The sequence below is a fragment of the Hemiscyllium ocellatum genome, chromosome 24, assembly GCF_020745735.1.
Source record: "Hemiscyllium ocellatum isolate sHemOce1 chromosome 24, sHemOce1.pat.X.cur, whole genome shotgun sequence".
In the NCBI taxonomy this organism is placed as follows: Eukaryota; Metazoa; Chordata; class Chondrichthyes; order Orectolobiformes; family Hemiscylliidae; genus Hemiscyllium; species Hemiscyllium ocellatum.
This window is the reverse complement of record NC_083424.1, coordinates 19,509,692-19,535,429: the sequence shown is the minus strand read 5'-3', so window position 1 is coordinate 19,535,429 and position 25,738 is coordinate 19,509,692. Positions and strand designations below refer to the sequence as shown.

At 41.0% G+C, this 25,738-nt stretch overlaps 1 protein-coding gene and 1 long non-coding RNA gene across 5 annotated transcripts in view; one reads left to right on the top strand and one right to left on the bottom strand.

Annotated features, from left to right (window-relative positions):
• LOC132827087 (serine-rich adhesin for platelets-like) overlaps nucleotides 1-25,738 on the bottom strand; it is a 227,522-nt gene that overhangs the window by 165,661 nt on the left and 36,123 nt on the right. Inside the window, exon 1 of one of the 4 annotated variants that reach the window (XM_060843551.1) lies at nucleotides 9,561-9,617. The exons of the other annotated variants lie outside the window; for them this stretch is intronic. The gene's annotated coding sequence lies outside the window, so the exon portion shown is untranslated. Of the gene's footprint in view, nucleotides 1-9,560; nucleotides 9,618-25,738 lie in introns of those variants that run through there. 4 annotated transcript variants of the gene reach the window in all.
• On the top strand, nucleotides 7,495-13,655 carry LOC132827088 (uncharacterized). The gene is made up of 2 exons (XR_009645971.1): nucleotides 7,495-7,565; nucleotides 12,679-13,655. It is a non-coding gene; the product is annotated as an uncharacterized LOC132827088 (long non-coding RNA).

Here is a 25,738-nt window from a genome sequence, read left to right as displayed (position 1 = left end):
CCACAATCAGGTCATCCATAATCTTATCTAATTGTGGAGCAGGCTGAATAGCCTATTCCTGCTCCTAGTTCATATCTGCATACGTCCTCATTAGTGCATGCAAGGTTTGATCTCTACAAGCAGCAGAATTCACTCGCTTAAGCATTGAAACATGTATATAATAAGCTACTTAAAGACAAGGAAGTCTCACAGTTGATTTTGTCCTTTCTTGACACTCACCCTTTCCCTCCCCCCAAGCAGGTATCTTTGGTTAAGAATTATGAGTGAAAACACTGGTCAATGTCTTTCCGTCCTCCTTAGCCCTCCAATATTGAAGCCAATTATAATGATTCAGCTGCTGCTTCACCCAAGATCAGTCAATAAAGTACTGATGAGGAACTGAACCAGGTGAGATAATTGTCAGTTTGTAGAGTTGGAGTTCCACGCAGCTGGGAGTTGTGTTTTTTACCCACTCATCCCTCGGGAAACTTCATTAAGGGTTCAGTCCCTGTGCTACTCCTCCAATGCTAAATATGGCCATTATATCCATGTCTGACCCAAAATTGCCAACTTGGTCACCCTGTCATCATGTTCAGTTGGTGGTTTCCATATTACAAATGTGTACTTACCACTACAGGGATGACATAAGAATTTGCACGCACATTGAAATTCAACTTGAACTATTGATAATCAGAAATTACCTGCAACACCTGAATAGATTGAACACAAATATAAAACAAAAGACAGCATTGAAAGAGTCAAAGTGAGAAAAAAAGAACTGCAAATTGTTTGAGAAACTCTGCAGGTCTGGCACACCTGTAGAGAGAAAGCAGAGTTAACATATTAAATCCACCGACGCTTCCTCAGGACTGAACTAACTTCAGAAGGATCGGAAACGGTAACTCTGCTTTTTCTCTTCAGGTGCAGCCTGACGTGGCGAGTTTCCCGAGCAATTTCGGTTTGTGTTTCAAAGTGAGAAAAGGTTTACACTGATACAAAGTTGACAAATTAACTGCCATACCTCAGAAAAGAATCCTCCTTCACGTCTACACTTCACTCCCCCACCATCTCACCTACCTTGGGCACAAACAGTACAGGCTCTGTCAACTTACCAAATTAATTCAGCTTTCTTTCTCACACCTCAGCAAGGAGTTTACTATTCTCATTTTAAAGAGTCCAACCTCACGTACAATACAGCTGTTCTTGGTTTTAGTTACTCAGATCCCTTGCCAAATGACAAATTTAAACTGTTAACTGCAGGTTTCACACAAACCATTGCTTTTTTTCTCTCTGTAGATTTTTCAGTAATGATGTGTTAACTTCCAATTCTCCCCCAACCCTTACCTCCTGCAATTTCTTCCTTCTTTGTGCTTTCATGCTGTTATATTGGGCAGATAGTCTGCTCCACTGGAAGGTGCAATGGCCTGTCACTGGACACTGCAAGGCTCAAGGGCCTGAATTATAAAAGAGCAAACACAGATTTTCAGCTTTTCCTTTACTATTTAATCGTGACTAATAAATACTTAATTGGAATAGAGGTTCCTAAACATCAATAATTCAATGATAATATTTCATTGAACTGCGTAAAGAAATGCTTCAGGGCTGACACTCATAAAAAGCTTAAGACCTTCCTTGAATTATCCAAAAATAGAGAAAAATATCAAAAAAATTCCATTTAGCAACAAAGTGATTGTACTACTTCAGTTTTAGAGACGAAATTGTAACAACATTGGATATAGGAGCAGAATCACAGAAGTGTTAACAACTCATTAAATGAACATCAGTACCTAATTCCAATCTTCTTTATCCCCCAAACATTTGCACATTATTTTTATACAAATAATCATCCACTGTTCTCTTGAATGCCTATCTCCACAACACTGCAGCCAGCACACTGCGTACCTTAACTACTGAGCGAAGTTATTCCCCACTTCCCTCTTGCTTCTTGTGCAGATCACCTTACATCTACACCTTCTTGTTCCTGTTCCTTTTACAAGTGGGAGTAATTTTTATCTAAGCATCTATCCAGCCCCCCTCATCATTTTGAAAACCTCTATTTGCTCTCCTCTTAGCCTTCTAAGAAGAACTGTCTCAAGTTTTTTTGATCCATTCTCCAGACTGAAATCATCCTCAGAAACCACTTCTGCATTCTCTCTAATGCATTCACACCCTTCCTATAATGTAACACTCAGAACTATACACAATATGAACTCCAGAGACTTAACAAGTGTCTTATACCCGTTCAACATCATCTCATCACTCTTCAAGTCTCTGCCCCTATTAATAAAGCCAAGGGCATTGTAAGCATTATTTACAGCTCTCTATCTGTGCTGTCACTTTCAATGATCTGTGCACATATACACTCAGGTACCTGCTCTTGCAAGCCCCCTTTAGAATGTGCATAATCCCATATTTTATACTGTCTTTTAATGTTCTTCCTACCAAAAAGTTCTTGCTATCATCACCTTAAACTTTTCTGTATGAAACTCAACCACCATTTATCTGTCCATTCCAAAACCTTGTCTATGTCCTTCTGGAGTTCCACACTGTTCTCACAGTTTACCACTCTTCCAGGTTTTTGATCATCTGCAAATTTTGAAGTTGTCTCCTGCATACCAAGATCGAGATCATTAACATATATTAGGAAAAGCAAGGGTCCCTTACTGACCTCTGGAGAACTTGATCACATACATTCCTCCAGCTTAAGAAATATCCCTTGACCACTATTCTCTGCTTCTGACTACTCAGCCAATGTGGGGTTCATGTTGCTCCTGACTCCTTTGCACCATAATCTTTAACTTTCCTCACAAGTCTGTTTTGTGGCACTATATAAAACTCCTTCTGAAAGTCCACGTGCATCACATCAACAGCAAACCTTATCAAATCCTATGACCCATTCAAAAAAAACTCTGAAAATTTAGTTTAACATGATTTTCCTTTTAGAAATTCATGCTGACCTTCCCTATTAACCCATCCTTTTCCATTTGATGATGATTTTGGATCCTGAATATTTGCCTCTAGTAGCAGCCCCATCACTGAAATTAAACTGACTTGTCTGGAATTGCTGGGCTTCATCTTACTTGAGCAAGGCCATGATGTTTGCATTTTTCCTGTTTTCTAGCACCTCCCGAGTCTAGAGCAGACTGAAAGATAGCAGCCAGTGCCCCTAAAATTTCCACTCACAAGTCTTTCAGAATCCTTGGATGTATCTCATCTGATACTGGTGCCTTGTCAACTTCAAGTGTCAACAGTTTATTTAATACTATCAACTCTGAACTCTTCTAGTGACTGAGTTTCCTCCTCTATCAGCATAGACCAATTAGCCTCACTCTCTTTGGCAAAGGTGGATGCAAAATATTAATTTAGCACGTGTACAATGAGCTCTGCTTCCAGGTGCAAATCCTCTTTTTGGTCTCAAATCAGCCCTACTCCTCCTTTAACTAATCCTTTACAGTTTATATCAAAGACGAATTTGGGAGGCCTCTTTATATTGGCTGCCAGTCTTTTCTCATAATTTCTCTGCTTCTCTTACTTGGTTCATTACCTCCCCTCTGAATTTTTGATATTCCTCTTGGTTATCAATTTTATTTCCTACCAGACACTTGTCATATACTTTTTTTTTCCTTTTATCTTAATTTCTATTTTTCTGTCATCCAGGGACCCTCAGTTTGTCTGTTCTACCTTTTTCCTATTTGAGGGAACATACCTTGACCATACCTGAACCATCTCCTTTTTGAAGGTAGCCCATTGTTCAGGTACTGTCAATCCTGCCCTGCTCTGTTCTTGTCCCACTGAGCATCCCATTCTGTCAATTGACTTTTCTCTCTCTAGACTGTTGTATGTCACTCAATAGGTCATTTGGTCCTGTGAACCTGTTTCATCATTCGACAGGATCACTTTCCTCTAATAATCACTATATCCTTGGATATCTTGAAAACTTAGAAATGTATCAATCTCGTGTTGAATATAGAAACATAGAAATTAGTAAAACAGTAGGCCATTCAGTCCTTCAAACTTGTTCCGCTGGTCAATGTGGTCATGACTGATCATTCAGCTCATTATCCTTTTCCCACTCTTTCCCCATACTTTGATCCCTTTAGCCCTAAGAACTATATCAAACTCCTTCTTGAAAACATTCAGTGTTTTGACCTCAATTGCTTTCTATAGCAGATAATCCTGTAGGGTCACCACTTTCTGGGTGAAGACATTTCTCCTCATATCAGTCCTAAGTGGCATTCCCCATATCCTTATACTGTGACCCCTGGCTCTTGTCTCCCCAGTCAACAGGAACATCCCTTCTGCATTTACCCCATCTAATCCTGATTGAAATGCATAAAATTCAATGAGATACCACTCATTCTTCTTGACTCCAGTGAACTTAATCCCAACTAAATGAGTGTCTTCATGTGTCAGTCCTGCCGTTCCAGGAATTAGTTTAGTAGACCTTTGTTGTACTTCCTTCATAGCAAGAACATTTCTCCTCAGATAAGGAGACCTAAACTGCACACAAAACCCCAGCAGTGACCTCACCAAGGCCCTGTTCAATTGTAGTGAGATATCCCTGCTCTTGTCCTCAAATCCTCTTGCTATGAAGGTCAACATACCATTTGCCTTCTTCACTGCCTGCTGCACCTGCATGCTTATTTTCAGCAACTATGTGTAAGGGACACGCAGGTCTTGATGCATTTCCCCTTCCCCAAACTAACACTATTCTGATCAATCTACCCTCCTGTTTTTGCTGCCAAAGTGGATAACCTCACATTTATTGACTTCATTATATTTCATCCGCCATGCATTTTCCTGCTCATCTCAACTTGCCCAAATTACAGTGAAGCATCTCTGCAGCCACTTCACAGCTCACCCTCCCACCCAGCTCAAGGTCATCTGCAAACTTGGAGATATTAAATTTAGTTCCCTTGTTTAAATCATTAATATATATTGTGAAGATACTCAATGACTGAGCCACCTCAGGAGCAGAACATGCCCAAGGTTCGCCACCTTCAGAATAGGAACATGGGAAGCATGTATTAATACTTGAAGATACCTCTTAAAAAACTGTAAATGCAAAAAATGAGCAGAGCTTTGTAAATTGGAGTTCATATTCATTATCTATCCCCTATGGTTTCTTGATTCCTTGTTATTAATCACACATAATGAAAAAATGTCTAAATTTAAAATGGCAAAGAAATATTTTAAAGCTGACACATGTGGAACCATAGATAACTTTGTTAAGTATTGACAACATTAACAGTGACTCTGATAGCTATGGGAGTGGGTCACATTGATAATTCGCTGGTTAGACTAATCACTGGATTCAAAAGCTTTTAAGTGTGGTCACTCCTAAACACCAATATTCTGATTTTTATAGTCAGATCCAGTTTTCATGAGTCTATAAATAAACTATTGGATTAGCCCTTGAATCTAGCTCTAATATCAGCCTGACCATATAGAAGCTGCTTGGTTTGGATTCCCAGACCTACCCTGCAATCACTAAACATGGTTAAACTCACTTAATAAAATTGTTTCTCTTAATCTTTTTCACATTTGTTTCTGTTAGCTGCTATTGTCCTTTCTCGTTGCATGATGATGTTGCTACTTCAAGATGCCCATTCCTACATGGGCTGCAACATTTGTGGACATACAAGTCAGGCTCAAACACACAAAGAAAATGTCTCCAACAAATCTCAATTTTGACCACTTAAAATAAATAACGCAATAGTGCCGTTCTTCCATAATTAGAAAATTGCACAATAGCTGCATCATTTAAACTAATGGGCCTGAATCATGTTATAGCCAGTGCAGGTAAGGAAAGTTTGCATTCTACAAATAACGGTCTAAATTCTTCAATCGTGTTAAAGCCAATTTGCATTGAAGAAACATGCGTTACAGCAGAATGACCTATATTGATGAGTGATACAGAGATCTCCAATTGAGTGATGCTCTTCCAGTCCTACAAAATGGAAATCACCTTTTAAAAAGCCTACGTATAATAAAAGCTTGCCATCATGACATCTTTAAAGGCTGGTGCTCTTTGAAGGCAATAAGAAACAAACCATGAGGTAAGTTAATAGATTCTCTGCAGGTAGAATACTGGTAGCAGTGACCAGAACCATGAGTCACTACAGCATTGAAATGACTGGGCATGGCCGTCAGTGCAAAATAATCAGGGCAATTCAAATGTATAGTTTTCACTGTTACATAGCCAGCATTATGACACAGAGACAGTTTGTTAAAATTAAAACCCGCCCTGTTGAACCATGTTTTATGACGTGTTGAGTTGCTATCTGAGCAATGACTCAGTTCCATATACACCTTTCTGAACTTTGCCCAAGTAACCAAGTTCCACATCCTAGCCTTGACTTCCAATGTTGGCAGATAGCTTGAATACAAAAAGTCACAGTCGAGACAAATGCTGACAAAGTTCTGTTTGAAATGTTGCCTGAACTTCCTCAAAATGATTCATATTTGTAAGTAAGTTGAATAACACATTCAACGCAACTGTAGTTTGAGGCAGATCGTGCTCTAATGTTTTGACCACTGATCCACTTAACTGTCCTTCCCAGTGCATGGTCTGATTGCTCCCTATGTAGCACATTCTTGATTGCTGCACACCCATGACGTTTACTGGGAATATTGATTCTAACCTTTTGAATTTTCATGTCCAAAATATTTGCCTGGATGGAACAGCTGTAGTTTTCTTCTGTTTCTTAGAGGCAGTTCTTAACCTGTTCTCACTGTTTGGCAACCCACCCTTCATTACCTCCTGACGTTAACTGTGCATTGTTGACTGAGCCCAAATGTCATCACACCCTTTGGTTAAAGTTCAGTAGAAACTAAATGAGAATTTGCTGGCAATTAATGGCCATCTCCCAACATGGCATGAAAATCTGCCTAGCACCAGCCATTTTGGGTGTGGTGAGTTTATTGATGGGTCAGTGGAAGATTGATTCTGCATTAATCATCTTTCCTATATTACAAGAGTGACTGTGCTACCAAAGTATATCATAGCTAAGTGCATTGGAAGGTTCTGTAACAATACATGTCTTTCTTCTGAGTGGTCTTCTTGGGATTAATTCTCCAAAAACCGACACAATGATCCTAAACTCAAGCTTTTATTTCAATCTGCCTCTCTGAAGTGAAAACTTTACCCCAGCGCCCTGAGTTAGAGGAAAGAATTATCCACCATTACTACTATTTTGTTGTCAACAATTGACAATGGCAAGATTTTAAACAAACATTCTATGCTCAAAAAGGTTTACCGATTCTGTTTCATTTCCATGATGTATATTGGTAGCAAAACACTTGATATATGATTGTAGTTCTCAGCTCTTACAACTAGTTTACATTCTATCTTTTCCTGAATCTGAGTGCATGTTAACAAATCAAAGGAAGGAACTTGTATGGCATTCCTCATTTTAAACGGTGTGTGAGTGCACAGCCCACATAGGGGTATATTGATAAATAAGTCACAAACATATTTGAAATGTTAATGCACAAGACGTTCTCTTGTTTCAAGTGAAGAGGTAACAAGGGACGTCTGTAATGCAGAGACTAGAGCTGCTGGGATTGTTGTCGTCAGAGCGGAGGTTTGTGAAATTTATAAAGGCCTATGATCAAACTAATATGGAAAAACTGTTACCGATTGCCAGAGATTGTGGGGGTGTGTGTGTGTTGGTGCGCGCTTGCGTGGAGTGAGCAGCAGACAGCAATTATTTTCACACAATGAATTATAATTATCTGTTTATAAGCCTGATCCCACAACAGAAACAGATATGACCCATCAGTAGAATCATAAATACATTGAATCAGACCGGTTAGTTGTATTATCATCTGCACTGCTGGTTATGTGCATGTGATACTAGTAACTAGTGATGGCTTAATGCAACTGGGCACAGGCTCCTTCTATTTACCTTTTCACGACATGTAACTTACAATGAACAATGGCTATACAGGGAACCATCTGGGAAGTGTAGTCTATACCTACAGAGGAAGGGGACAAAATTAAAAACAAAAACAGTGCCGAAGTTTCCACACAAATTGCCTAGTTTCTCTCTCCACACACGCTGAGCATTTCCAATGCTATCTATATATTTTAAAATTTCTAGATCTCGCAGTACTTTGTCCCGATTAGAAAAACCCTTCTGTTTCATGAAGCATCGTTAATGATTAATGACTCCCTCGAGGCTGTGCTGAACCCTCATTTAAACATGCTGAAGGCTATGTACAACACAGCAGAAAGAAAAAAAGCTGATCAGAAATAAAGCGAACAAAGTGCTGCATCTCCCGGTTTTGAACTGGCGCCTGAAGTGTGTCCTTTTGAAATGGGATACAGCACATGTTTCTAAACTAAGGCTCTGCATTGCCTTATAACTTGGGAAATTGTACATACCGGCAGACGCAATTATTTTTATTTGAAAATACCTCCAAGCGGACGAGGCTGTTAAGGGGCTCCTTATCAAGATTTTCATTTTCAATCAGTCAACACTTGTGTCGCAACATGCTGTACTTTTGGTTTCATCAAGTTGAATCAGTGATGTAAACCACATTGGGTACTAATGGAGAAAGTGTCCTATTCATGAAATCTGCTCTGCTTGAAGCCTTCAGGCGTCCCTCTGATATTTACATCATGAATTTTGAAATAATCAAACAGCTAATTTACATTCATATAAAATAAAATCGGAGTTTTCAGCTTCCTGCAGCTCAGTTAAAAAGCAATCAACAGCCCGTGGAAAAGAACAGGAATCCTCTGAACAATAAGCAAATTACTGACAATATTTCTCAATCTCAACAGGGCTCCACTTACAGTGAACAACTGAGGAGGCAATGGTCCAGGAACCAAACAGACCAGTTTGGTGACAAAATACAGGCCATTGTATCTGCACTTAGGGAAATGGGATCCACCTTCTCAAAACAAAAATGCACTGATCATTAGATTACTCTCTCCACACAACTGGCTGTCCTATTGTATAGAGCTGAAACCATACTATCTCTGTACTGTACTTTTGCAAGAGCTGCAAGAAAGACCCAGGCAGGTTGTACAAGTTGGCTAAGTGCAAGAGGTTGTTTAGATCCCCTGTCTGGGATGCAGTTTCAAAGACATTAGTGCACCTTTTGTACCTCAGCAATTCCTCATTTGCATTGTGCAGCTGACTTGAGGGTGCAGCATTGACGCAGGTTCACCCTTCAACCTGAGGACACGGAGGTCAATTGCAGCACACAGCGTTGAAGAGACCAGACATTAAATTGGTACCCCTCATATAACTCAGTACCTTCTCTGTTCACATACATAAGAGTGTCAGGGCTAGAACAAATAATGTGTCAGGGCAGATCCATTAGCTGCTGTGGTCCGACAGAACTTGTCATTATCTTAAATGAGCATTTTCTACAAATCATTGCTCTAACTTTGTTCCAATTCCATTCATTAAACATTGCTCAACTGTGATGACTCTCATTTAATGAATAAACTAGCAGAATTAACAAAAATGCTAGAACAGCTCAAACTTGAACTGTGTCAACAGAGTTAAACTGAGAATGATTCCATTTGCTGATTCATATTGCTTCAGTTCGGAGGAATGACTCACATCTTATTCTCGAGACCTTAGTTCATTTTAGATTTTTTGGGCAACACGGGAGTCAGGTGACCTGTTGATAAGGGACAGAATCAATTCAGATTAAGTTGATTCAGAATTATTATTTAGCATCTTTATCAATCTCACTACCATCATCAGGCTTTACTGATATTCTGCATGCATATGTAATACTGGTTGGAAAAAGGATTTATAGTTTGTTTGGCAGTCACACTAGTAAATGATAGTAGAAAATTTAATCTTTTTTGAAAGGAGAAACTTCCACTTCACAATGGATGTGAGTGAGTGCCATTTATACTGCATTACACATAAAGCCAATTAGAACCTTTACACCTTTGAAAACAGCACTAAAACCAGAGATTGTGTGTTACTGGGAGAAGGCAGGAGAATGGGATTGAGAAATGTACACAGATCAAATGGTGGAGCAGATTCAATGGGCCGAAAGGCCTAATTCTGCTACACCTTATGGTCTTCTGTAAACTGTTCACATCATAATGACTGTAATAGGACAGTTGGAATTTAATATGGAATGTGAGCCCTGCTTCACCAAGTGCAGCTGAATTTGAAGCAGGGTAGATGATAGGCCTGAAAACGTAATATCAAGGGGAAAGCTCCCCTTTGGTATGCTAGGTCTCTCTGACCAGGGAATAAGCGACAGACTGACACAAGGCTGACTACCAACATCAAATATGAATTCAGGATTTTGTATTTCTTTCATTGACTTTTACTTTCCCTTTTCCACCTCCTTAACCTTTCACTGACTTCTCCTCCATCTCTGACAACCTCTCACTCACTCACCCTCTGTCCTTACTCTGGGCAAGCATCCCTCTTGTTCCAAATGACTGCTGATTAGATTAGATTACTTACAGTGTGGAAACAGGCCCTTCGGCCCAACAAGTCCACACCGACCCGCCGAAGTGCAACCCACCCATACCCCTACATTTACCCCTTACCTAACTCTACGGGCAATTTAGCATGGCCAATTCACCTGACCGCACATCTTTGGACTGTGGGAGGAAACCAGAGCACCCGGAGGAAACCCACGCAGACACGGGGAGAACGTGCAAACTCCACACAGTCTGTCGCCTGAGTCGGGAAGTGAACCCAGGTCTCAGGCGCTGTGAGGCAGCAGTGCTAACCACTGTGCCACCGTGCCGCTGAGAGAAGAGTTAATGTGAATAAGTATGAAATGCTACTTTATGGGAATAAAAAATTGGAATGAGAGCACTGATTCGATGCAAAAAAGTTTTAGAAATATGTGGATGGACAATACAAGCCAGAAGTTTAAACGGGTATTTTTTTCAGAAAATGCAAGCTTGAATAGATAAAACTACAAGAGGCAAATGACATTTTAGGTTTTATATACTGTAAAGTACAAGAGTGAAAAGGTTACAGAGGTTCATATGCACAAACTAGAGTTAAATCAGTCAGAACACAGTTTAGGATATTCCATTACAGAGAAAACAATTAGGGTCATAGGAAGCAAATTAGACACTGAGATGAATTTTGGATTACTCTAACAAAATAAGAAATCAAAAGTGCTTTATCTGTTGTAAACATCTAGGGTACTATAAAATATCTATCACACCAGTGTAACAATTTAACCTTTTATTGTCAAGCCAAATGACCAATTCATACAGCTGTACACACATCACTTCCAAGCTCTGCTGTAACTAGCATAAAAGGTATATTTCAGATTCATTTAATTTGTTTGAAAGGATAGGTGTCAGATGCAGTTATTAACAAGGGAAATGACAGGTTACAATATATGAAATACACCATTGGGCTGAAATGTACTTCACTTGGGCTTCACATGAGCCTTTCCTATTCTACTTCATCTAACCGTTTGAACATAACCTTACCTTCCTTTTGCTCTCATGTACGCATCCACTCTCCCTGTAAATGCATATTCCCTAAGCTGTTCATCTGAACTTCTGTGTGGTTGCAATTTCCAAATTTTCACTAGTCTGTGGTAAAGATATTTCTCTCAAATTCTTTAAATTTATTAAATACTATCTTCCAAATGTTATAAAACATACTACTTGTAAAATGAGTAACACTGCAGTTTGTGTGAAAACAATTTGGTGTTGTCACAGGTTGATTTGCATGTTATTTTTACTTTTTTGCCTATTAGATCTTTGATCAACTGAGAGAGGGTGGGTGGGCTGCTCCATGCCACCACTTTGAAGCCACACACGAGGAAATGTGCTTGTGTGCTGCAGCGGCAAGTCCTTTCGATTTTTTTTTCACTTTGGACTCTCATCAGGGCCACAGTTGAAGGGCAAAATAAAGTCAGCCGTTGACAAGGTTGATACAGCTATCAGGAATTCAAGCTGTAAGAAAGTTAGACTGTTTATCTTTGCAACGGGTAGACTTTGGTTTGATTGCACTGCAATTGTCAACATTATAAAAGGTGACAACAAAATTAACCTACAGAAATTGTTTGTTACACCGAAAGGATTTAATCAGAAGCTGAAACTATAAAGTTAGCAAAAAACATCAAGTTGGACTTTTCTATCTGAAAAAGGTTAGTTGATGTGGAATAAACTTAACAGGAAAGGCAGAGAAATGGAAGATTAAAGTGGCTTCAACACAATCTTATTTTTGTTTAAAGGATATGGTGAACAGAAATGAGATCAAGGCGGCCTTGACAATCCATGTCTTTTCCGAAAATCTCTTATGAAAACCTTTCTGAAGGGTATGTCAGCCCACAACACTGAATTCAGGTCAAAGAATTGATGAATTTGAATCTCAATCATCCCACATTTGACATCCTACTCAACTTAGGCCACTGTATTACTTTATCACTACTTGGCAGGACACAAACAGAAATAAATGGCACTGATGATCTGATGACTGACTGTTTAAACCCACACAGCAAGTCATCAAGATCAAAACATAAGGCAATCCATTATTATTATTTTGAGATCATCAGCAAATGTACATGGAAAATGTACATGGACAACTCCATACAACCCTGTCACGATGGACGCTGCAAGATGTGTCACATTGTGGACATAGATACCACTATTACGCGTGGGAAGACCTCCCATCTTGTACTCGGCAGGTACTCATGTGACTCAGCCAACATTGTCTATTTTATACATTGCAGGCAAGGATGCCCCGAGGTATGGTATATTGGGGAAACCGAGCAAAGGCTACGACAATGGATGAATGGGCACCACACAATTATCAACCGACAGGAAGGTTCCCTTCCACTTCAGTGGTCCAGGACATTCAGCCTCGGACCTTTGGGTGACCATCCTCCAAGGTGGACTTTGGGACAGGAAGCAGAGGAATGTGGCCGAGCAGAGGCTGATAGCTAAGTTCGGTATCCATAGGGAGGGCCTCAACTGGGACCTTGGGTTCATGTCACATTACAGGTGATCACCATTGCACTACACACACACGCACGCACCCACACACGCACGCACCCACACACGCACGCACCCACACACACGCACCCACACACACCCTTATAGACACACACACTCCCACATGCACCCCCTCACAGACTTAAGACACTTTGCACTCACTAAACACACACATACATTCTCACACTCACAACCCCCACTCCAGACAGATAGACACACAGACAAAGACCCACATGCACACATATATTTTGTGGGGTGAATTTGTATTTGTAGAATTACATTGCACTTTGCTCAAAAACTGCATACATTCATGTAGAACTCTGAGCTCAAAAACTGCATGAATTTATGTAAAACTCTGTTATCTCACTTTTTAGATTAGAATCAATCGAAATATCATGGCATAGACAGAGAACACAGGGGGCCAACACCTTCAACATATTGTCTAGCTAACACCATTGTTAACAGCTAACCCGAGAATGCAACTTTTAAAAAAAAGTTTTGTGATTTACATCTGAAAGAAGTGAAACTATCACTGTATTCTAACAGATGAAAGGCTTAACAGACAATCAATGTTTCAATGTATAATTTCAGTTACATCACACTGCAAATTTTTGCTATAAATTCTGTATGTTAGGATCAAGCCCTCCACTATCACCTGATGAAGGAGCGACGCTCCGAAAGCTAGTGTGCTTCCAATTAAACCTGTTGGACTATAGCCTGGTGTTGTGTGATTTTTAACTTACTAACCAGTAACTGAATCTGTGTTTTGTTGCTGAGGGCAAATCCCTTGCTAATTCGCATTCTTATCTCTCACATGTTTGTTGTTTATGATGTATGATGTACAGTTCAAAGGAGCATTTAGGCATGCAACTTCCACCAGCTCTTGACACTTTAACATCTGTTTGAAGGAGATAATTTGTTTGCATCTCACTTTTGTTTCTCAAATGATGCTAATTCTCATGGGTGATTAAAATAGTACAGTGAACTTTGTACAACTATCCCCACAGAAAGAAAGCAATCAGGATTCAGAATTACTGTTCGTGTTTAGCAAGATTTTCCATGATTTGGAGATGCCGGTGTTGGACTGCGGTGGTCACTCGAAGGTCCGAGGCTGAATGTCCTGGAGCGCTGAAGTGTTCCCCAACTGGGAGGGAACACTCCTGTCAGTTGATTGTTGTGCGGTGCCCATTCATCCGTTGCCGTAGCCTTTGCTCATTAGTAAGGTTTCTCTTGCAGAGAACCACATTTCCTCCCTACTTGGATTTGGCCTGCTCCTTTATTTCACCTTTTCTGGCAGGTTGTTAGTGATAAGGCACAACAGGAACAATACCACCATCAAAAAGTAGTAAGCATGTCTTCCCCGACTTGGATCTCCTCATGATATGCACTGTGTCCCTGCAACAGAAATTGGCTCCCTGGCTTTTAGTTTAGTTTAGTAAAAGCCAGTGTGATCCCACAGATGAAAACTCTCTATGAGGAGAGTGTCTGTTCTAGTCACCATTTCCTTGCAGCGATGTTATGGCACTGACATTGTTATTACAACTTGGCATGATATCGGCTGGGGAAGACACAGGGCTTTTGCCCGAAACGTCGATTTTCCTGCTCATCAGATGCTGCCTGACCTGCTGTGCTTTTCCAGCACCACTCTAATCTAAACTCTGGTTTCCAGCATCTGCAGTCCTCACTTTTGCCCAGTAACCCACATTGCTGGTGACAAGAAATAAGGTGATTGTTTGATCACCATGAAAACTATTCTTAAGATTGTCTTCCTGCTGAATCAAACTGACCAAAGAAAGAAACAAAGTTCAAAAGATCTTTGAAAACGCACTCTCCCCTCCCCTCCCCCATCAGCCTTCAACCGTCAGAAAAACTCTGGAAGGTGATATCAACAGCGCTATCAAGCAAAGGAGCAATAAGTGACTCACTGATCTGAGTTCAGGTTCCATCTGTGCTACTCGGCTCCAAATGTTTTCACAGACGTGGTTCCAATCATGGACACAGGAACTGAATTCAAATGTTAATGAGACAGTGATTGTTCTTGATATCAAGACAGTATCTCGAGAATATCATCAAGGAGACTTATTAAAATTGATGTCAATGTGAAACAGGCCGATAGTCTCCGCTGGCTGGAGTCATGCCTAACACAGAGGAAGATCATAGAGTCCCAACAGCGTGGAAGCAGGCCATTCAGCCCATCGAGTACACACTGAGCCTCCAAAGAGTATCAAACCAGACTCACACTCCCACCCTATTCCTGTAACCCTGCATTTCCCATGGCCAATCCACCTAACCTGCACATCTTTGGACTGTGGGAGAAAACTGGAGCCACCGGAAGAAACCCAGGCAGACATGGGAGAATGTTCAAACTCCACATGGACAGTCATCCAAGGGTGGAATTGAACCTGGGTCACTGGCCACCACTGAGCCACTGTTAACTACCTTTGGACAGCATAAAGTTGGATATGAACCAACTCAGTTCCAGGACATGACCGCAGGAGTTTCTAGGGTATGGCCCTAAGCCTAAAGATATTTGACAGTTTTACAGAGATCTTTCTTTCATCATGAGTTGAGGTGTTTGCTGACAATCGCAGTGTTAAATATCATTCACAAACTCCTCAGTTACTACAGCATTCTGTGACCATATGCAGCCTGACCCGACAACACTTAGACTCCGGCTGGTAAGTGGCAATTAACATTTGTGCCAAATAAACACAGAGCAATGACACTTACCAAGAGGACAGAATCAAACCACCTTCCTTTTAAGATATTTTCTAATGAACCTGCTCAGAAGTGTTATCACATGCCTTGGAGCAGGTGGGGCTTGAACTCGGGCCTCTGGGTCCAGGGGTAGGGACACTACCACTGTATCACAAGAGGCCCTCCTATTTCATTATATAAAGATCAAATACGTACAGGGTAGAGGGGACACTCATTGGTTAATTATTTGTACATCACAAGAACTTGTGTATTGTTCAGCAGTGAATATCCAGCTGGCGGTTAAAGCCTTCCAGGCTTGTAAAAACATGGTGCTTAGTCTCAACTGAAGCAGCTCAAACATGTGGTGGACTTAAACACTGAACACCGTCCTATTCAGATGGAATTTCACATCTCACGGAATGTCTGCACAGAGATCTTTTGTAAATGGGCTGCTGCTACACAATAGCCTCAGTGCCCACCTGACCATGCCTGACGTTCCAGCTGTCATCTGCAGGTAATAAGGGTCCCCGTTTGGAGGATCTTCTCAGGAGAATCCTCCCCTTGTTTCATTAGAGATTTGGGGCAATGGTGGTGGGGAGTGGGGGGTGGGGGGGGGGGAGATGGCTCACAAATTGCTAAGCCCCTTGTACTTTCTGCTGCCTTCAGGACTCAGTGTTTCATGTCTAAGTTAGTTGTATAAGGTTGCAGCCTTTTCTGAGTCGTTTGAAGGAGCGGTTTTTTCAGGTTTTGCTTGCACTTCAGCCTCAATTTTCTGACGTCTGGCCACCTGGTGCAGAGCAGGCAGGCAGATCAGAGAAGATTCTTATGGGCCTGGTCAAGTGGCCATTAGGAGATCCAGGTTAAGGCAGTTGCAGAGGTTGTTTGATTCAGCCTTCTGTCCCCACTTACAGGGTAACATTCACATCTGGGTGAGCCTTGGAGGTGGATGCTGTGTCCACTGGTATGACTGGTGGGCCCCGCAGATGAGGAGCGCATCATCAGCTCCAAGAAGGACATTGTAATTATTCTGTAAGATTTCCATTGAAGTTTTATTTTTGGCACAGTGCCCCTTTAAGGGAAGGTTCATCAGTTAAATAGTTTAAGTTGTTCAATTGGTATACTCAAAAAGAGTATGAGGAGACACACTGTCACTGATAATGGGCTGGAGAGTTAGGAGCTATACATTTGTAATGTTTCACTTTGCAGGCCTAGTTAAAACTCAGTAAAATTTTATTTCTGGTCTGTTCCTTTACCAACTAACCAGCAGAAGTCAAACACCTTTGACATTCAACAGTATTATTAACACTAAATACTTTACCATCAATATCCTTGGAATATCATTGACTAGAAACATAAATTGACCAAACACACAAACACTTTAAAATAATACCAGGTGAAGGATTAAAGTTCTATGGTGAGTAAGTTGCCTCCTGAATCTCCAAAGTTTTGTTCACCATCTACAAAGGAACAAATCAGAAATGGGTATTCGTCACTAAGTCCCCATTTATTTACATACGGAGAGTCCTTGACACCAATCCTGCTCCCTCAGAGCCAACTCTCAGAGTGAGCAGAACCTCTGACATGTCTGTTTTTTTTAAAACACACTCCTGTTTATTTCTATTTTTTCCCCAGCGCCCATGGTGTGTGTGTGTGTAGTTGTGAGACACAGTGAGAGACACAAAGTGCACAAATCTTTATTTAATTTCCACCACCAGAAAGAAAGGAAACCCCCGAGTGGCCTGTGACAAGCAGTGCCTTTCACATCAAAGGGCAATGCTGTGTGATCAAAACAGTGAAGGGGAAGGCAGGGGCTAAATCAAAATAGAGTTGGAGGGAGAAATGATGCACTCCACTCCCTGCGGCGCCCACCTCTCCCTGAACAACTCCAGGGTGTTGGTGGACACCACGTGCTCCTTCTCCAAGGACACCCAGGCTCTAACGTAACCGCGGAAGAGGGGCAGGCAGTCGGCCTCACGACTCCCTCCACGGCCCGCTGCCTGGATCTGTTCACACTCCTGTTTATATCTGTCAGCCAGGGCTCCCTGATTGGACCAGGTTAACTACCTCAATCAGGGAACTCATATTCTATGAGGTCCACCCGGCTGACCGCGTCACAATCACTACATCCCTCTCCTGAGTCTGAGGACATAGGCCAGTTCATTTTTTTTGGCTCCTCCTGGGGCGTTTTAACACCAGGTCAGGTTTCTCTAACTCTGCCTCTGACACAGGCACCATGTAATGCTCAGTAGCTCACCGCTTGCCCTCAAAAGAAATGCATTCTCCTCTTCAGGCGGCAAAAGGCATCAAGGTGGCAATATCCATCCTGTCGATCTCAGATTCTAAAGTATCTTCAGCTCTTGATGGAGAAGGAGAACCCCCTGGTTCCAGAGCACTTGGAAAAGCTGACAAGGAGCTCGGCATGTTTTGCTCCCTCATTGCTTGTGAGTTTCCAGCTTTCGTATATTGCTTGTTCATGACCATCACACGTACCCAAACTTCACTGTCACTGGACCCGATCTTGCGTCATCCATGCCTCGTACTCATGCAGGGCCATTCTCATGGTTCCTGCACCAAACTCTGTTCCCTGAAGTAAACTGTCTCCTCGCTTAATGGAACCTTATATCCAACATTAATGCTCCAAATGCTGTTTCACGCCATGCCATGACCCCCTCCCCGGGTCCAGGAAGATCAGATATAACCTGGTGCAGAGATTTCCCCCCATTATCAACTCTGTTGGAGCCATCTCTGTAATTGAATGAGGGGTGGCCTGTAATCAAATAGGAACCGGGACAGTTTGGTATTTAATGAGGCTGTCGGCTGTTTCTTTCAACCTGCCTTCAAAGTTTGGACTGCTGTTTCTGCCAGACCATTGGATGATGGATGATATGGAGCTGTCCTTTTATGACAAATACCATTCACATTTAGGAAATACTCAAATTCCCTGCTGGTAAATGATGGCCCATTATCTGTGACCAACATTTCTGGAGTTCGTATATTGCAAAAGATGCACAGTTTTTCTATTGTCATCTCGTCTTTGATAAATGAACCCTATGCAGGTCTAGCCACTTTGAGTAGGCATCCACAATGTTTAAGAACATTGAGCCCATGAAAATATCTGCATAGTCAATGTGTAACCAAGTCCTGGGTTTACCCAGCCATTCCCAAAAATGTGGGGAGCTGCTGGCAATAATTTTTGTCCTTGTTGGCACGCTGGGCACTGCCCTGTCAGTGCAGCTATGCCTGCATTCAATCCTGGACACCCAACATAATTATGTGCCAACATCTTCATTTTGGAAACCCCTGGATGACCCTGGTGGAGTTCAGCCAGTATCTGGTGGCAACCCTTGCTCAGGACAATCACTCCTGTTCCCCATAACAATGTGCCGTCCTCTACTATGATTTGGTGTCTCTGGGTCCAAAAAGGCTTCAATCCTGGTTGTGATGGCCCTTTGGGGTTTTCCCATCACCACCAACTGTTTCAGTTTTTCCAAGACCAGATCTTTCTACACCCAAAATCTGATATTGTCAGCTGTGACTGGAAGTGTGTCCAGAAAATTTTAAACTATTACAGACTCTTCCAGTAACAGGACCACCAATGGTGTATCAGACAGGGGAGGATGGCTTAATGCACTCGTATTTGCTATTTGGCCTCTCCGACGGTGTTCCAACTTGTAATTATTCATAGAGTCAGAGAGATGTACAGCATGGAAACAGACCCTTCGGTCCAACCCGCCCATACTAACCAGATATCCCAACCCAATCTAGTCCAACCTGCCAGCCCCCGGCCCATATCCCTCCAAACCCTTCCTATTCATATACACATCCACAAACCTCTTCAAATAGCTGCTTTTCCCATAACTGCACCAACAGGGAACGGATTGTATCCTGCCAAAACATTCTGGTCAAATGAATAGGAGTATTTGGTTTAGATACAAACCATTCCATCATTGCACTCTGATTTCACAGTCCCACTGCAATGTGCGACATGTTTCTTTCAACCACACAGTAAAAGCTGGAAACTTTTGTGCAGTGTCATTTGTTGCTTTGGGGAAAGAATTCTCAGCTGCACACCATGAGTTATAATTTTGTGTTGGTGGTAGGAAACATTCAAGACCATGAACTACGAGCAACACAAGTTAAAGCATTATTAGTCATGAGATTTCTCTTTGACCTCCGAGAGATCTTCCTGCACAGGAAACAATTCAGGCCACTGTGTCCATGCTTGTTCTCTGCAGATCAATCCAGGCAGTCCCTTTCCTCTACACTATAGCCATAGCTCTGCAAGTTCATTTCATCAAATGCCGAGGCAATTTCTTTTTTAAATTATTGATTGACTCCACTTTCGCCATCCTCGCAGGCTCAGAGTTCCAAGCTATCACCAGCTGCACCATAAAAATACTTTTCTGCTCATTCCCTGTATCTGTTGCGAAAAACTTTTAATCTGTGAGTCCAGTCCTTGTACCATTTTAATGTGTTACTATCAATATGGTAATAAATAACAGTACAATGCTGTTAAATAGTGTTTTGGGTGAAGGACCAGATGATTAACAAGGTGTACGTCTTCAAATATATTCAATACATTGAGTGGAAACATCTGTGGAATATGACTAGAGGAGATGTATATATTGTTCAGACATTCAAGATTAATATTACTTTATAAAACACACTTGTTTAGAGTTGGCATTAATAATAGTAAGATTTCTTCAGGGAAACTGTACAATAAATAAATACCAACCAGACATATTGCTGCTGATACATTCTGTGGTTTTTTTGAGTCATAATATCATTCCTAGGTATCTTTTAACTATTTAATTTATCAAACAGGCCTTCTGAATTCAATGTCAAATGTTAAAATTACTGTCCTGCCAAAAGGTTACTTCTAAAAGCAGGTAATTCCAGAAATTTCAGCAGAGACACACCTCAGTTTTGTTGCTGTATTTCTATCTTCTCTCTGCATCAAGACACAAGGCAGTAAAGAAGTACTTTTTTATTTGCCTGCATAATGCATAGTTCCATATTGGCATAGCCATGGAGGATTAAAAGATGTACTGTAGTTCAGTTTTGTATGATACTTTGTGTGAAGAGCAACAAGTATTTATTTACTAAATAATCTTAATATTGTTCGCTCCAAAAATCTTGAAAGCTGCAGTATATTTGTTCCTTCCTAGTTATTTAATTTGACCTCATTATTGATTATAAGGATTTTGCTTTGTTTCTAACACATAAATGCATGGGTTGTGCACAATTAATTCAGCCTAGCCTTTTTGACCCTCATGCTGATGATAAAACAAAAAAAAAATCAGGGGTCTCTATTACAATAGCTTAATAAGTCAGAACATAGCAGAAAATCATGCTTGAGTAACAGAAGTGAATAGACCTAGCTATAAGACCATAAGACATAGGAGTGGAAGTAAGGTTATTCGGCCCATCGAGTCCACTCCGCCATTTAATCATGATTGATGGACATTTAAACTCCACTTACCCACATTCTCCCTGTAGCTATGATGGAGTCAGCTGATAGAGAGTAAAAAACCTTACAAATCTGAATGCTGTACACATGGGTTTGCACTACATCCCGCATACAGACAAATCTCACCTAGACATTTTCTTTCAAGAGAACAAACAGGATTCAGGCCTCTGCCGATGAGCTGCAACTCAGTGTATCCATCTTTCAGGAAACAGGAGTCCAGTTTTCAGCTTAAGACTCAATGTTATCATCACACCATTCAGGAGCAGAACAAAACACTGCAGCATCAAAGCTTGAGGGAAGCAGCAATGCTTTGATGCTGTTCAGTGGAGTCTAATGTTTTGCCTGGGCATAATGCCCAATATGTATGTTTCTCTCACACACACACACTATATTCCTTTCTCCCACTACCAGCTGGACCATGCTGTCACACTGTTACAGTGACTGCCCTTACTTCAGGGCCCCACAGCACTTTTAAAATAAATAAACATGTGCATCAAGGGAACCTTCAATTGGAGCTTCAAAGCTTTTGTCCATCTTTGCTTTGTAAGAACTAAGGGAAACTTCCGAGTCTGGTTCATGATCAACAAGGATGAGAGCAGCTCACTTTGAGACATTAACTGCAACGCAAGAATCTGAAGCTAACAGTGAATAAAGCTGACTGATTGTTTTACAGCTAAGATTTTATAAGGAGGTGAGCAGAGGAATCTGCAACATCAAAATAAGTGAACAGCACAAAGGTTTCATTCTGAATACAGGACAATATGATAGAGGAAGTACAAGGGTGGATTCTCTAATGTTCCATCTCATGATCTGCTTCAGTAGTTAGCAATTGTCATCTTCCAGAAGTATGAGGAAATCAGACTGAGCTAAGGCAGGCAAATGGTTTAATGCAGAATTTCTTTTGCAAGAGAACAGATCTGAACTTTTGGAGGCTGGAAGTGGTCATTAGGAGACACTTAAATTAACTCCACAGAATATTTAGATTGTAAAACCAAATATTCAGACCGTTGTTCCATGTAACTTACATTATAAGGCATAGTCCAAACTGAAGTTGCAATCACTCATTCCTATTTTTATACTCTTTTGTAACTCTGGCCTGTTACCCAAAAGAGAACTGAACGTGCTGCTCGAAGCCATTTTCTTCCTTTACCTGCAACATTTAGGTCAGTCACATCTCCAGGTCACAGATCAAAACATGCAATAACCATCACATTAGACAGGCGTTAGAAATGGAGTAAATAACAGAGCAACTAGATACCAATCAACTAGAAACTCTGCTCAGCCTCCTCCATGTTGGACCACTGTGAAACATCTGTCCTGCAACAAATGTTTTAGATTAGATTAGATTCCCTACAGTGCGGAAACAGGTACTTCAGCCCAACAAGTCCGAAGAGTTACCCACCCAGGCCCATTTCCCTCTGACTAATGCACCTAACACTACGGGTAATTTAGCATGGCCAATTCACCTAGCCTGCACATCTTTGGATTGTGGGAGGAAGCTCACGCAGACACGGGGAGAATGTGCAAACTCCACACAGGCAATCGCCCAAGGCTGGAATTAAACCTGGGACCCTGGTGCTGTGAGGCAGCAGTCCTAACCACTGAGCCACCGTGCCACCCCAGCCCCATCCACAGTCACCCATACCCACTTACTTATCATTTAAATGACACCTAAAAAGCTCTGAAGAACCACATGTGGCTATTTTTATTGCTATGTCAAATCACTGAGCTAACAATCAGACAGAATTCCCTATGCAAAACGTTACCGTGTTAACAAGGATAAATAAAATAAAACAAACATTGGCGCTTTGAAAAGATTAGCAGCATCTGTCTCCCCTCAGCACAATCCTGTCAGCTGAGGGTCAAGGAGTCAAATGTCACACTTGCAAATGTAAAACTAAACCACACCAACGCTGGATCTCCCACACCTCTTGGTATGAATCAAATGGCTAACTTACAACAATTATTTTTATTGCTAAATCTAGTAAATACTTACTCAGTGCTGATTAACTAACAAAAATAAGATGAATTTAAAAGTAAGCTTTGTGAAAAGAAGTGATCTCAAAGCTGCCTTTGTGTGAGGGAGGAATGGCTTATTTGTAATAATCTGGGTTTTTGTAAAGCGTTAGGCCTCTTTAATTGCACCATTTGAGAGGCTGAACAAGCTGGTCCTGTGCCAGTCTATTATGAAGTCCCTATGGTTACCATGATGAGAAAGGCTTAAATTTCCACTGACTCACCAAGCTTCCCTGCCTTCATTTTCACATTTTAACATCCCCCACACCAACTCCATCCTAATTTCCTCTCATTTCCAATGACTCTCAACTGGCACTGGTTTCCAGTTGATAAATTGCTCAAATAACTAATCCTTTCTTTTTGAGAGTCTCCCTATTTATATATGGAGGCCATTTGTACCTGACTAGGTTTTGCTCTTACCCAACACCTGTACATTCCTCTGCGCAATTAGAAACATAAGAAGATATAGAACTCTGATAGGTCATTCCCTCATAAATTCTAAGGCTAACTGCAACAATTCTGCCTTGATCAGAATTTCTTTGAAGGCAGGCTGGACAGCAGACAGACTCTATTCTGCTATACCTCAGTCACTGCAATATTTTTACGGCTGGCCTAGAGCCATGGTAAGGGGACCTGCAATCACAATTTATAGTCTTTATGTGAACAACAATTAAAATAATTGGGAAATTATTATCATTAAACAACAGTCAACATAAAATATGTTCTGACAGTGAAGCTGCTTGGCTTCCATAGGAACAGCATATCATGGAAGGGGACCATTCAGCTCCAAGTGACTGCTGGAAGAATTACATTTTCGCCAATAATGATTTGAAAGCTTTGCACATTCCCTTACACTGTACAATCCTGACGGTACTTTACTGAATTGTTGACCGTCATCTTTTATTAATGTTTTGACATCTCTTGCCACTTTAACAGCATTTATTATCTCTACCTCAAAACTTGGTTGTTTCTCTTCAGATTATTTCTACTTGAATACAAATGACCTTATACATTATTGTGTCTTTAGCCTTATGGCTAATATTTTCCCATTCCCCAATTATTGGTTTAATTCCTCCAGAGCTGAAAATGTGTTGCTGGTTAAAGCACAGCAGGTCAGGCAGCATCCAAGGAACAGGAAATTCGGCGTTTCAGGCACAAGCCCTTCATTCCTCCAGTACTAACACCTCCTCTTCCCTTCCAGAACTTTGTTTACTCTTTGTGTAAGGCACTGGAACATTAAGTCATCAGACAGCTGATATTTGGTTTTAACCTTCCCATAATCCAGATAGTATGGAACATCTGCAGCTGAATTTATCCTTTCTGCATTCACATTACTAACCTTTACATCTTCTCAAATTAGAACAGTATTGACACAGTGGCTTTCATAACTTTGATACGCCCCAAAGCACTGCACAGCCAATGGAACATTTTTGAAATGTGGTCACTGCTGTCATAAATCACAGTCAATTAATGCACAGCAATCCTTCACAACCAGAGATATGATATTGCCAGATAGAAAGTTGCTGACTGAAGGATAAATATCAAACAAAACATTGGGCCTACGCTTCTGTTCATCTTTAAAATAGTGCCGTGGATCTTTTACACCGACCTGAAGGTGTGGACAGTGACTCAGATTAACTGCTCATCTGAAAGACAGCACTGCTGGCAGTGCAGCACTCCGTTAGTACTATACTGGATGGTGGCAAAAACATTGATCTTTGAACTAGTAACCTGCTGATTTATATGCAAGCCTTCTACCAACTGAATCACAATTGACACCGTTCAATATGTAGAGTAGTCAGAGAGTGAAGACAGCCAGAAAACACCAGTTGCGTGTCCTCACTTTTCAACTTAGTATCTAATTTGCTTAATTCCATCTGCAAGACCACTCTCCTTGGAATCAGTGTTGCTGTTCGCCACACATTGACACAGTAAAAAATTGTTTCAGAGTTGCATGCAATATTTTAAGGGACATTCTGAAGAAGCTTTATCAAAATAAAGTTAAAAATCACACAACACCAGGTTATAGTACAACAGGTTTATTTGGAAACACTAGTTTTCAGAGCACTGCTCCTTCATCAGGTTGACAACAACATGATGAAGGAGCTGTGCTCCGAAAGCTAGTGCTTTCAAATAAACCTGTTGTACTGTAATCTGGTGTTGTGGGAATTTGAACTCGGTCCATCCTAGTCCAACACCGGCATCTCCAAGTTCATCAAAGTAGTTCTTTTTACTGAGTCATCAAGTCCCATAAATATCTGCAAATATGGTCATCTTTAATATCTCAGTCTTAAATTCCAATATGTTCCCTATCCCTTCTGAAGGAATGTACTCTGAAGCATTGCATTTGCAAAAGCACATTTCACCTTCCAGTATCTCACCCATAAGGCTTAAACACAAGATAGAATTCCAGACAGGGAGTTTTTAGTGAATTATTAAATCAAAGGAGCAACATAGTTGAATTTAACTTCAGCTGCACCTTATATCCATAAATTATACCCATTTTCTGCAGATGGGGTAATGGACACAAGTCAAAAGCTGAAACTTTGACCAATTTTGTTTCCATAACAAAGGCCATCAATAGATGCTATATTCAGCCATCTTAGAATCACAGA